Source organism: Loxodonta africana, chromosome 6 (genome assembly GCF_030014295.1).
Source record: "Loxodonta africana isolate mLoxAfr1 chromosome 6, mLoxAfr1.hap2, whole genome shotgun sequence".
NCBI classification, from domain to species: Eukaryota; Metazoa; Chordata; class Mammalia; order Proboscidea; family Elephantidae; genus Loxodonta; species Loxodonta africana.
Window position 1 is genome coordinate 104,182,355 of NC_087347.1, and position 14,969 is coordinate 104,197,323.

The 14,969-nt window shown below is 40.1% G+C and overlaps 1 protein-coding gene across 2 annotated transcripts in view; it reads left to right on the forward strand.

Annotated features, from left to right (window-relative positions):
- ZEB2 (zinc finger E-box binding homeobox 2) overlaps window positions 1-9,587 on the forward strand; it is a 191,425-nt gene extending 181,838 nt beyond the window's left edge. For both annotated transcript variants that reach the window (XR_010322322.1, XR_010322325.1), the window contains exons 13-14: window positions 2,167-2,277; window positions 4,284-9,587. The gene's annotated coding sequence lies outside the window, so the exon portion shown is untranslated. The remainder of the gene's footprint in view (window positions 1-2,166; window positions 2,278-4,283) is intronic.
- Window positions 9,588-14,969: the final 5,382 nt, after the last annotated feature.

The window sequence follows — 14,969 nt, forward strand, 5'->3', positions numbered from 1 at the left end:
ACCTGGGGAAATAAAAAAGATGGGAGATGATAGCTTTAACTTTGGGTATTTTAGATTTGCTAAGTACTCAGTATTGGGTTAGAAATTATGGTGGAGAGGAAGGGGAAAAGCAGAATTAGAGAAAATGTGTCTTGACTCAGGAAGCTCACAGTTTAACAGAGCAGGTAAGATTAAGCAACAAGGAGCAAAGCTGGCAATATGATGTTTGGGCTTGGTTGTTGACCTGCTTCTAATGAAAGTGGAGGTCTAAGAAATTAAACCCCTCTCCTCTTCCTATGTGACACTGAGGCCATGTCCTCTCTATCTCAATGTCCAAGGTCTTTGGCTGGAAAACCCAAGTATCAGAGTTTCCCGGCAGTACTCTCCGCATTGCACAACATACAACCTTCATCACTGAGAAACATCCTTGAACAGGCAATTCCAAGGACAGAGAAAACAGGGGCAGAGGGAGGCTGGGATCAGAATGATGGCCTCAAAACTCTAAGCCACAAAGTGTGTATGTCTAAACTGAACCACGTAGCTTGGATAGGCATTCTTGACCACTGTTAAGATAACCTATTCATCATCACAGATAGCTTATTTTCCCCTTCCATCTCCTTCCTCAAAAGTAAGTTAAAACTCAGTACATTATTATCTATTCTACATCACAGATATGTAATTGTTTTTCAAAAAACATTTATGCTACCATGTAATCACTTTACTCTGATTTTTAAACAAATACATATTTTTAAGACTTTGCTTTAATTTCTAATACAATTAATAATACCTATAACCCACATTTTAAAACACTTATTAGAATCCTCAATATGTGTCTTTCCAGAAATAATATTTTATGCATATACAAGCTACACACACACACATGCATATGCATACAACTATATCTCCTTTTTTTACATAAATGAGATTACACTATGCCCATTCTTCTGCAACTTGCATTTTTCATTAATTATACATAGATCTTGAAGATCTTTCTCTAACAACACAGATTTGTTTTTTCTTTAAAAACAGCAATTTAGTATTCCATTGTATGAAGCCACCGTAACTTATTTAGACAGACCCCTATCGAAAGACACTTAAGTTGTTTCTGATTTGTTCTTATTACAAACATTGCTGTGGTGAACCTCCTGGAGCAATTTAAATCTTCAGTGTTTGGCAGGGAATACATTGTTCTTTGTGCAAGTCCTGAAGCATTGCCATGAAGCCCCAGGGTTCCAGGAAGCGCAGTTCGAAAACCACTAAACAAGATGATCTTAAATTTCCTTTTCTCTCCTTTTTATGAAACCCCTTTAACCTTTAGTGTATTTGTTTTACTCACGTACTGTTTTGTACTATCTCCTAACAGTTTCGTGTGAATAGGTACGTCTAGTCTCTCAGACCAGATTGTAATCATTTTGAGGCTATAGATTGGCATCTCTTTGCATACCTCAAAGTCTAACATAGCACTGCGCTAGGCATAAGACGTGCTTGATAAATATTTGTTGAACGGTATTAGAAGAGGATGGGATGGGTAAAACAGAATACTTAGCTTTACTTCTCTGTTAGTTGCAGTTGTTCACAGGGAGTTGTGGATACCTATATTTAACCTTGTACAGACAGCATCAGTGGGTTAGACACAGTTAACACGGTTACTCAGATGGGGCATGGCTGCCAAAGGGTTAATCCCTCTAGGCTTGCTTTGCATTTCTAGGATTGGCAGCCATCACAACTCTGTAGGCACCATTCGCATTGTGTTCTACGCACAGGACACTTCCTACAGTTGTACTCCAGTGAATTAAGTTCACAGGGGATGCAACGTGAATTGTGCCCCCAGAGCTGTGCAGGATGGTGGTAAAATAAATATTACCCTTTCCTTTATACCCAGGAACTTGTTCTAGCCATCATCCATTCCATCATCTCAGCCTCCCGTGCCTCCCATTCTACTTGCTCTTTCCCCATAAACAAGCTTAAGTCTCTTCCATCAGCGTAGTAAAACAACCACTTGCTGTTGAGTTGACTCAGACTCACGGTGAACTGATCTGTGTCAGAGTAGAACAGTGGTTCGTAGGGTTTTCAACGGCTGAATTTTCAGTAGATCACCAGACCTTTCTTCCATGTCACCTCCAGGAGGACATGAACCACCAACTTTTTAGTTTGCAACTGAGCATGTTAACTGTTTTCACCACCCAGGGACTCCATCACCATAGTGGTAGTCTTAATAATAGCGATGACGATGATGATGATGATGATGATGATGATGACGAAGATAAGTGCCTTGCCTGCATCGCATCTCTTTCACAGGTAAAAACTCTTGAAAGAATAGTCCACTGCTCTCAATTTTACAACCATTCCCGGGGTGCTTTTCAGGAGCTCTTCCTTTCTCTACTCACTTCTTACATCTTGTCTTCCAGGAATCCATCCTCTAGCTCTGTTAATCTCAATCTCCAAGTCATTGGGTTTAGGGTGAACAGCTTCCCCTAAAACTTACTCCTTCTCCTGGGTTCCGTATTTTAGTGAATGTATCACCACGTACACAGACGTTCAGGCCTAAAAACGTGGAGTCATTTTTTTTTTTTTTTACTTTCCTCTCTTCTTCATCCCTTATATTCCACCAATCACCGTGTCCACTGAGTTCCAACTCTTAAATATACTCAAATCCGTTTATGTCTTCTTATCCCAAAAGTCACTGTCTAGGCAGACCACTGTCTTCCGGGATTATTGCAACAGCCTCCTATCTGAACTCCCAGCCTCCACTCTAGATGCTTCTTATTCTTTGCATATAGGGTGAACTTTCCAAAACATAAATATGCTCAGGTAAATCAGATGTCTAAAAATTTTCAATAATTTCCTATACTGTTCAAGATCGAATGTAAGTACTTTTGCTTGATATAAAAAGCCTTTCTTCATCTTGTTCTGTTGATCTCTCAGCTTCTTTTCCCACTATCTCTTGCATTTCAGCTCCCTTCTGTTTACACATTCAATTTCTCCTTCTTGGAATACCCATTCTCTCTTTCTCCTACTTTTCCCTGTCTTTATTTCTGTCTTTGTAACACCATCTTCCTTCATTCCCATAGACCTATTGCACGCATCATCTGCAGGAGGTCATCCCAAGCCCTCATTCTCATTTCAAGCCCTCTCTCAGTCTAAGATCACACAGGTCTTGGATATATCTTTGTCTTAGCATTTGCAATGAATATACCTTTTTTTTAGCATCTGCCATTTAACATTTGACAGACTCGTTGGTTTTTCTCCCCCCAGTAAACTATAAACCATTTGATGTCTTTTTGTACTTTATATTTGCAATACTTAGAAAGAAGATGAATGAATGAATAAACTGTACTTCAAAGTTGTTATTATTTTGAGGAAGATTGTTTTTGTTAAATCCGAATGCCCAGATCTTGAAAACTTAATAAATTAACCCTGTTTTTTCGTAATTATTATGAAACTATGGATTTAGTTATAATTGGCCTAAAATACTATAAACTAAATGAAAATTCATTTTTAAACATTCCTCCTTCTACTTAATCCCCCTTGATTATATTATTAGAACAAACATGGTCAATAAAATATTTTGTTCTAGATAAACAGTGAAGCTGGTGTCTATATTTGACATTTGTAGCATTGCCAAGTAAAAGACAATAAAAAGTGCTCAAGAGAAAGTTGGGAAGAAAAACAGATCATATAACACCATTTTCTAAAATAAAATGAGAATATTTTCTATTTTGGTATTCTACTCTGGTCCTTTATATAGCCTTTCATTCTTGTTTTTCTGTGTTCGTGTTTCTCGCTTGGACTGCTTACCTCTCTAATCCTTTATCCTGAATAGCCTGGTTTTATCTTCTGCTCCACCATTTTCCTCCAGGCTTTCTAAGCCCCTCACATCCCCAAGCCAGGCTCCCCAGGCTTTGCTTGCCCTCTGACCCTCCTTCCTCTCCCAGGACTGTATTACCCTTGCTTCTCATTTGCCTTCCAGCAACCTAAGCAGAACAATACCGGAAGTGGAACTGGCACTATGACAAAAAGAAGAACAGTTGGAAAAAAAACGTTACTCATAAAGAAGGAGACAAGTATCTTAACAATATCTGTGGGAAGGTGATTGCTAAATCATCTGCTTCCTCAGATGTGGGACATTATGGCTTCCACTTCAGTGGAAATGGGCAAGAGCACTGTCAGGAGCTGGGTGGCTGAGCAAATGTGAGAAATTATAGACCCCAGGAACTTAGCCTTGAATCAAATTCAAGATTTTTTATTCAAGACTTTTCTCTCCTTATGCTTGTTTTTTCTTTTTTTTTTTTTTTTTCTGAAAGCCTTGTTACAGAAATTCAAAGGTCCAAATTCTGCTCTCAGCTATGAGTCATAACTTCCACTGAAGCTGAGGAGCTCAAGAGGGACCAGTCCCTGGAGAAGGACTTCGTGCTTGGTAAAGTAGAGGGTCAGTGCAAAAGAGGAAGACCCTGGAGAAGGACTTCGTTCTTGGTAAAGTAGAGAGTAAAGTGAAAAAGAGGAAGACCCTGGACGAGACGGGTTGACCCAGTGCCTCCAATAATGGGCTCAAACATAGCAACGATTGTGAGCATGCGAAAGGACCGGGTAACGTTCCGTTCAGTTGTACATGGGGTCGCTGTAAGTCAGAACCAACTAGATGGCACCTAACAACAAAAACAACTGGACCTTGGGGACTTGGGTGAAATAACAGCTCAGTCGTTTGTTTGCTTGCTTGCTTAAAGCCTTGTAAAAGAAGCACGAGACCTGCTGTACCTGAATGTGTTTTTATAATCATTTTAAAAATAGAAAGTAGAATTTAAATTCCCACAATAGATCTTCTGCATTATACCCCAAATAATAACAGTCTGTCTTACCCTGCGCCTTAGGTCCAAGAGAGAATCATAGGAAAAAGGGGCAGGAATGAATTTCTAATGTGCCAGCCTTTCACTGAAAAAGTTCTGTTTTTATCCCCAGAGATCTCAAACACCAGGGACTGAAATTGAGGGTTCCCTATAACCTACATGAAATGCCTAAACAGCTTTTATTATTTGGAGCTAGGCTGAAAGTAACTAGGGCCACTCCACTGGCTTTAGGGAAAACAAAGACATGGAAGCTCGACTTCTACCTCCGGACTTCTCTCTCTAATGCCTTCTTCTCCTACTTCACATGCCCTTTCCTCCTAATCTCTTGGGTTCTCTTCCCACCAAAACCCAAATCCACTGCCTTTGAGTCGATTCGGATTCCTAGCAACCCTATAGGACAGAATAGAACTGCCCCATAGGGTTGCCAAAGCTGTAATCTTTATGAAAGCATACTGCCACATCTTTCTCCCTCAGAGCGGCTGGTGGGTTAGAATCACTAACATTTTAGTTAGCAGCCAAGCGCTTAACTACTGCGCTACCAGGGTTCCTCTCTTCCCACAGAAAATCAAGTGCCTCCAATAGGAATTCTTATTGCTATCCCTCTTCCAGACGGTGTTCGTTTTGTTCTCCTGCTAAGACCAACCAAAAACCAGACCCATTGCTAGAGAGTCGATTCTGACTCATGGTGACCCCATGTGATACAGAGTAGAACTGTCCTCCTTAGGGTTTTTTGGCTGTAATCTTAATGGAGGTAGATCACTAGGCCTTTCTTCTGTAGTGCTGCTGAGTAGGTTCAAACAGCCAACCTTTAGGTTAGTAGTAAAGCACACACCGTTTGCACCATCCAGGGATCTCTCTAATAGGATGGATTCAATGTACTTTATTTCATCAATCTAACAATATCAGATATTAAAAAACATGGGATTATTTCTCTAACTTCTAAGATATGTAAGAACTTTATGCTCTGCCATTCCTGTCATTTTTTTTAAAAAAAGCTTTTGTATGATTTGTTTTATTCGTATAAAAGATATAATACCTTGAACATTATAAAACGATAAAAATACAGAGATAAATAAAACAAAAAGTGAAAGATCCCCCACTTCTATTTCCCATGGCAACCACTATTAACAGTTCCCATAGTATTTATATTTAAATTTTTAAATGTAAAATGAAAGATTGAAGTAGTTGGTCAGGTAGTGTACTCTGTTTTCTCTCTTCTAGACATCTTTTCTCAGTTCCCCACTCCCCAGGGAGGATTTTAGGAGTAGACAGGAGTGTCTAGACACCCCAGGCTTTTTCTAATATTGGTTTTGGAATGTGGCACCTTCTCTGCCCAAGTATAGATCTGTCTGCTGGCAAATTCCTTCCCTCTGGCTTGTCCTTATTCTTCTTTTCACTGCCTGGACACAAGTGAAAACATCTTCTCCCTTGTCTTAACTCCACCAAGATACCCAAATGCCAGGACTCAGATCCATTCTCCCTGTACCCACACCCCATCCTTTGTTTTTCTTGACCTGGGACTTGACACCTTGGCTCATACGGCAAAATTAAGCCTGTGTGATATTTCTGTGTATCAAGAGGATTAAACTATACCAACAGGAAAAAACAAATAAATAAAACTTTATGCTAGAGAACTAAAAACAAAAACAACAAAACTTAGTAGGGTTGTGTAATGTTAACTACTTCATTTATGTGAAATGGTTATCATTTATATCTAAATCTTAAGGTATACAATATTGATTAACCATATCATTCGATACATGTTGGCATCATTCATTCCCCCAACAAGCAGACATTTATTGCCTAATGAACTTTAAATTTTGTTGTAAATATGACTTTATTACACATGTGTTGTCTACTGTTTTATTGATTCAACATCCCTTTTCCAGAAACATCATGTCCATTGTTTGAAATGACTACTGCTTCAAACACACACCCTCTAACCAATTGACTGGTCAGCATGAGCTGCCTCATTTAATGTGACCCCACATATCTGGACTATTTTTGATCCATCTGGGGATAAGCACCTGACCCAACTCAGGTCAAAAAAATTCCTTCTTGTGAGTAGCGTCTGAAGTCTTAAAATCTTATGAACGTCCATCTAAGATACATCTATTGGTCCCATCACATTCAGAGCAAAGGAAAATGAAGAAAACCAAAGACCTAAGGACAATATTAGTTCAAAGGACTAATGGACCACATGAGCCACAGCCTCCACGAGCCTGAGCCCAGAAGTACTAGATGGTGCCCAGCTACCACTATGACAGGGATCACAATAGATGGTCCCAGACAGAGTGGAAGAAAATTGTAGTTCAAATTCACAGAAAAAGACCAGACTTACTGGTCTGACAGAGACTGGAGGAACCTCTGAGACTATGGCTCCCTGGACACCCTGCTAACTTAGAACCAAAGCCAATCCTGAAGTCCATCTTTTAGCCAAAGATTGGACAGGCCTATAAAACAAACAATAACACACGTGAGGAATGTGCTCCTTAATTCAATCAAGTGTACAGGACCAAATGGGCAATATCTGCTCAAAACCAAAGACAAGAAGTCAGGAAGGGACAAGAAAACTGGGCAATGGTCACAGAGAGCCCAGGGTGGAAAGGGAAAGGGGGAGAATGCTGACACATTGCTAGGGGATTTGAACCAATGTCACAAAAAAATTTGTGTGCAAATTTTTGAATGAGGAACTAATTTGCACTGTAAACTTCCACCTAAAACGCAACTAAAAAGAAAAAAAAAAAAAATTCCTCCACTGACAGAGTCTGCTTTTTGCCTTGAGAGGGAAGCTATAGGAATGAGAGCTATAACCAGGAGCTACTGGTTGCTTTGTTTCCCACCACATGGAACAGTGGTTCTCAACTTGGCTGCACATTAGAATTACCTCAAGAACTATTAACAAATGCCCAATCACCAACCCCTAGATATTCTAATTGACTTGATCAGAAATGGAATCCTGGGTGGTGCAGATAACATGCTGAGCTACTAACTGAAAAGTTGGAGATTCGAGTCCACCCAGAGGCACCTTGGAGGAAAGGTCTGGCAATCTACTTCCAAAAGCTCAGCTTTTGAAAACCCTATGGAGCAGTTCTACTCTGACATACATGGGATCACCATGAGTAGTAGTAGTAGTCTCGACTACAACTGGTTTGGTTTTGGTTGTTGGTCAGCGGTGAGGCCCAGATGACAATACTTTTTTTTAAATTTTCCAATGATTGCAGTGTGCAGCTAGTGATGAATGATTAAACTGTGGAAAAAGATTGTGAGAAAGAATAGAGTCACAGCAGAGAGATGGCCAGAGAGGACACGCAGGAATGCTGGTGGCAAACCAACCCGTTTTAGGTATTCAGGCTGAACTGTTTCTCACCACTCTGTTGACTACCTCTTTTTCAATTACCTGAGATATTCCTGTGTCTTTCCAATAAATCCCCTTTGATCCTAAGCTAATTTAAGTTGCATTTATGTGATTTGCAAACAAGGAAATCCATAGCAGATTTCTAGTTTTGTGTGCTTAGGCTTAATAGAATCTTTACATTGGTAGAATAGTTTCACTCCACTCACTTCCTCATTCATTAACTCATTAAGTAACACATGCTCATAATATTTCAGGTACCACGCTAGTTACCAGGAATACTAAGATGAAAAGATTATAGTCCTTTTTGTTGAGCAGCTCTCATTCCAATGAGTTAAATGGGCATATCAGCAAAGAGAAACAGCAATGTAAGAGGTGCTGTAAGAAGTGTCAACTGGTTACTGCGGGAGAACTAAGGAGATGTGTAGTCTGATGAATCATGGAAGGCTTCACAAAGGAGGTAGCCCTGGTGTTACATCTGGAGATGTAAATTTGAATTCACCTGGTAGACAAGGGAGGGTCAACATGAGGAACACCATGGTAAAGGGCCAGAGTCAGAGACAGTGAGGAATATTCCAAAAACCAAAAACCAAACCCACTGCCATAGAGTCGATTCCGACTGATAGCGACCCTATAGGACAGAGTAGAACTGCCCTATAGAGTTTTCAAGGAGTGCCTGGTGGATTCAAACTGCCAGCCTCTTGGTTAGCAGCTGTAGCACTTAACCACTATGCCACCAGGGTTTTGGGGAATATTAGGGGAATTAAATAGTTCTGTTATGGCTGGAGGAGTCCCTGTGTGGTATAAATGGTTAATACATTTGGTTGCTAAATGAAAGGTTGGACGTTTGAGTCCACCCAGAGGCACCTAGGAAGACAGACCTGGTAATCCACTTCCAACAAACAAAAAAACAGCCATTGAAAACCCTACAAATCACAGTTTTACTCTGATACACATGGGGTCACCCTGAGTAGAAGTCAACCAGATGACAACTGGTTTGGTTTTGGTTTTGTTTATGGTTGGATGTATGTGCTAGTGGGGAAAGGTGGGTCAATGGCAGAGGTTAGACCATGGACACCTGTATTCACTATATTGAATATATGAGATTTTGTCCTGTGGGTATTGCAAAGTCTTTCAAATGGTTAAGATAGGGGAGTGAAACAATGTATTTGGATGCTGGAAAAATTTCTCTGGCAGTTGTAAGGAGGAGAAACTGGGCAGAGGTGGGATTGTCAGGGAAGAAATAAGTGAGGAGGGGTGGAAAGGGAAAGGGGGAAAGTGCTGACACATTGCAGGGATTACAACCAATGTCACAAAACAACTTGTATATAAATTTTTGAATGAGAAACTAATTTGTACTGTAAAATTTCACCTAAAACACAATAAAAAAAAAAAAAAAGAGAGAGAGAGAGAGCGTGAGAGAGAAAGAAAGAAGTGAGGTGGTCATTGCAATTGTCCAGGAGAGAAATGATGAGATCCTGAACTGAGGCTCTAATAAAGAGAACCTAAAAAAAATTTTGGAAGGGATTTCCCTAGATAACCAGTTGAGATCAGTTAAAAGAGTATATATGTGTGTGGAGTAATGAGAAAAAGAGGATGGGGAGTAAACCCTAGAGAAAGCTTACATATAAGGAACATGGGGGTATACAGGTAGGAAAAAAAATGGCTTGCAAAGGAGAAAGTATAAACGAGGAAGCTAGAGAACTAGGAAAGCATGGCATTGTGGAAATTAACACGCTGATGACTTCTGCACTGGAATTAAATAGAATTGAATTACCTACTACAATTTTTTTCTAGCTTTTGTTTTGTTTTTTAGTTATACCTTGTTTTCACATAAAAGGAGGCTAGATAGGAGTTAGAACTGAGTAAACAAAACCAAGGGCTGCTGTTTTTCTGTAAGCCCCTCCTATACCCCAGTCCCTCAAGCCCAGCTTCATGCCCATCCTGGCAGCCTGGCACACCAGAAAACTAGAGGAATGGGTTCAAGAGGAAGAGAGAGAAACACACAATTAGATGTTTGGTGTTGACCCATCCAGCACTGATAAAGGTGGGGCAAAATCCAGGACAGCTCTGAGCTTTATGGCAGATAAGCAAACTGGAGAAGAGGCCTCTCTGAGGAGGTGCTGAGAACTCCAACACGGAACGACTGAAATAGGTGGAAGTAAACATGATTGAACCGGTTAAGAGCTACAGCTGCTAACCAAAAAGGTCGGCAGTTGGAATCCACCAGGCAGTCCTTGGAAACCATATGGGGGCAGTTCTACTCTGTCCTATAGGGTCGCTATGAGTTGGAATCGACTCAATGGCAACGGATTTGGTTTTTTGGTAAACGTGATTGAAGCTTTTGTATGTGCTTGTGGTGTGGGGCAGTGATAGCTATACGTGAGAATATTGGTCCAAGGTAATTTAGGATTACTGTCGTTACCATTTCCTCCATTCTCTCTAGGCTCCTTGCCTTAGCAAATGTTCTTAGCTTTTAATTCCCAGGCGGTTATCTTCTGACTAATAAAATCTCTTCCTACCGTTTAATCTGTATATGTAATAGCCAAGAGTACCGCGGCGCTCATGAACTGGAGGTGGGATCACTATAAAGTGTCACAGGGAGGTAGGTGTGTATGTGGAGGTGTCATGGATTGAATTGTGTCCCCCAAAAATATGTTTATCAATTTGGCTAGGCCATGATTCCCAGTATTTTGTGATTGTCCACCATTTTGTCACCTGATGTGATTTTTCTGTGTGTTGTAAATATTCTCTCTATGATGTTGATGAGTTGGAACTAGTGGTGGTTACATTAATGAGGCAGGGCTCGATCTACAAGATTGGTTTGTGTCTTCAGCCAATCTCTTTTGAGATATGAAAGAGAGAATCGAGCAGAGAGACAAGGGGAACTCATACCACCAAGAAAGTAGCACTGGGGGCAGAGCATGACCTTTGGACCTGGGGTTACTGTGTAGAAACTCCTAGACCAAGGGAAGATTGACAGCAAGGACCTTCCTCCAGAGTTGACAGAGAAAGAAAGCCTCCCTCTGGAGTTGGCACCCAGAATTTGGACTTCTAGCCTACTAGACTGTGAGAAAATAAATTTCTCTTTGTTGAAGCCATCCACTTGTGGTGTTTCTGTTACAGCAGCACTAGATAACTAAGACAGGAGGGGAGGGACAGGGTACCCTGACGAGTGAGGTCTTCTCCCTCCAAATAGACTTCTGTCATAGATCTGTACTGTGTTTAGTGTGAAATGCAAAACCTTAACCTGCACTATACAACCTTGCGTGTTCTGCTTCCACCTCATCTTACGGCCTCTTCCTCTTCTTTAAGTTCCAGCCATACAGATCTTTTTGTTTTTGTTTAACATTGGGTAGTCAAGGCTTTGTGTCCAGTATAAACAGTTTTGTTAATTTTTTTAAATTAATGTTACACTCTTTCCTATGCAGAGATATATGTTCACATGAATAAATGGAATGATATGTAGTATTCTGAAGCCCACTTTTCAATTACAGAAAATATTATGAATGTTTTCCAAGATAAATATTTATTCAAAAAAATTAATGTTTCGCTGGATTTAAGTCAGGACTTGAAATATGAGAGAAGATGGGAAATTATTTTTTTTGGAGTGAAGGAGAGGGAGGAAGAAGTTGAAAGGAAGGAGCTAGCAAGCAAGGAGACTCTGGGTCTCAGAGCGGAGACTGGAAAAGCTGTTGTTGCTGTGTGACCTTCTTCGATCCCCACAATTTCTCAGAATGTGCCTCCAGCATCTGATGGGACGTCAGGATCTTCCTCCCTGGGAAACAGGAAACACAGAAAGAAAGAAGAGATGAGAAGTTTTGGAAGACAAACCACAAGCTTTCCTGATCTACTCTCCCAAGTACTCTAAATACCTTATCTCTAGACGATCTGGAGCTTTCAATGGGCTAATCAGATAGGAGAAACTAGATGACTTGGAAATCAAAATAATGCATAAATAGCTTCGCTTCCTTTTATCCTCTTACTTAAACACTGGTTATAACATTTGGCCCTGAAGAAAAAAATACCGTATCCTTTAGATCAATAGACTCTCAACTCTTCCATTATGTAGCAAGCTGGTAAAGTACTAAATTTCCTATAGAACCAAACCAAACCCATTGCTGTCGAGTCAATTCTGACTCATAGCGACCCTATACAACAGAGTAGAACTGCCTCGTAGGGTTTCCAAGGAGCAGCTGGTGGATTCAAACTGCTGACCTTTTGGTTGGCAGCCATAGCTTATTAAATTTCAATATTAAATGTATGCCTGCTTTGTGCCATACTGGGCCCTGACAAAACTTTTGTGTGTGTGTGTGTATGTGTGTGTGTGTATGTGTGTAGGGAAGAAGATTGTTCTGGCAGAAAGGGCCTAAGGGATGATTCAGGTTTTTAAATTAATATTATTTATTACAATAGTAAAGTAGAAGGAAAAGTGATAATGGGCAAATATAAGAGACAAAAAGGAAATGGAGTGTTTTAACTTAGAGTGGGTTTTTAAAAATCCATTCTTACTAGCCCCAGAAAGACAATGGGATGGTATCTGGTGCACAGAACATATCAGCTCTGGCAGCTTGGATATTGTAAGTATGTGGAAACTGATAAAGAGGGCATGAAGAAAGGGGGCCTAGTAAGAGCAATAACTCAACTCTTAGTAGTACTAATTTGCTAGTATGTCTTATTTATGCAGTACTGTTACAACAGAAATACCACAAATGGGTGGCTTTAACAAACAGAAATTATTTTCTCATACTTTAGGAGGCTAGAAGTCCAAATTCAGGGTGCGGACTCTATGGGAAGACTTTCTTTCTCCCTCAGCTCTGCAGGAAGGCCCTTGTCTCTTGAGCTTCTGGTCCTGGGAGATCTTCACGTGGCTCAGCATCTCTGGTCCCCCATCTCTACTTGTTCGCTTGCTTGTTTAATCTCTTTTATATTTCAAAAGAGATTGATTTAAGACATATCCTACACTAATACTGTCTCATTAACATAAGAATGAACCACACTCCCAAAGGGGATTATAACTACAGGTATAGAGCCTAGGATTTACAACACATATTTTGAGGGGGCACAGTTCGATCCATAGCATAGTAGTTAGTGGTACTATTAGTACTTACAGTAGAGCATAGACATAGAAAAGAGAAGAAAGCCAGAGTTGGCAAGAAAGCCTGGCCTTCGATGATCCACCAGTAAGGACTGAAGGACACATAGCTACTGGTGAGAAGGAGGAGTTTCTATATTCTCCTCCTGACCCACTGTTGAATTTGGCTTCCAGGCATGAATTCTCTCTTTTGGTATCAGCACCTGGTCAGGCTTTAGGGAACCACTTTTGCCTCATTGTGTAAGGTCTTTGTTTTCTAGGGCTCCCTGTAACAAAATACCACAAATGGGTGTCTTTAAGGAAAAGAAATTTATTGTCTCAGGTCTGGCGGCTAGAATTCCAAATAAGGGAATCAGCTGTGTTGAAACCTTCTGGGGGCTCTGATTGAGAAATCGATCCATGTTTATCTCTTAGGTTCTGGTGGCTGCTTGGCATTTTTGGGCTTGCATCTGCCTCTGTGGTCATGTGGTCTTCCTTCTTCTGTTTAACTCTCGGTGTCTGTTTTCCTCTTTTGTAAGATATTACTCAGATGAGATCAGGATCTACCATATTCCAGTACATGCTCATAAAAACCTGTTGCCATCGAGTCGATTCCAACTCATAGTGACCCTTTACTGGAATCTTTTTTCCCACAGAACCACTGGTGGGTTTGAACTGCTGACCTTTGAGTTAGCGGGGGAGTGCTTAACCATTGCACAATGATTCTGAGTAACACACCATACCAGAGAAAGGCATAGGGAGGGTCCCAGGGATATGCTAAAAATAACCTCATGTAAGTACAGATTTTTCTTTTGCTAATTGAAGGAATGCCTATAAAGGAGAAAGAGGTAAAGATAAAAATCAAATAAGAAAATGCTAGTCATTAACTTAAGGCCTATAGGAAATGAGAATAAACATTTAAAAAGTAATTAAAACCCAAAACCAAACCCATTGCCGTCAAGTTGATTCTGACTCATGGCAACCCTGTAGGACTGAGTAGAACTGCCCCATATAGTTTCCAAAGAGCGGCTGGTGGATTCAAACTGTTGACCTTTTGGTTAGCAGCCTGAGCTCTTAACCACTGCACCACCAGGGCTCTAAAACATAATTAGGTGTGATAATTGCATTATGATTACATAAGAAAATATTCTTTTTTTTTTTTTTTCATGTATGCTATTGCATTCAGGGGTCAAATGACATGATACCAAGGATTTAAAAAAAGAAAAAAAAAAAAAAAAAGCTCCAGCAACAAAAACAACACCAAAGAAGGGGCAAGAGTTAAAACAAGCTTAGCAAAACAGTCACTAACTTCATGGGGGTCCCTTCTATAGTAATTCTCTCTCTCTTTGTGTATGTTTGGGAATTTTCAAAATAAAAGTTTAAAAATATTTAGTGAAATAACTTTAAGAAGTTAATTTTTATGTGTGTATTCTTACATGAACATTTAGGCCCTTTCATCATTTTTGAAAACCTCTAGGAAATTGTGCTTTTTCTTTTTTCCAGTGATTTTCACCCCATCTCTTGTAATCTACTCAGTCTCATAATTTATAAAAGATTTGTTTGTTAATGGTGACCTGCTGACAGTAAATTGCTTTATTAAGCTACTTCTTTGAAATACCTCCCCCGGCCCCTGCCAACATGCCCATCTAGACCCAAAGGAAAACCAAGTATTAATGATGCAAAATGAAGAGGGAAAAGACCATGCTTACCTAACTTA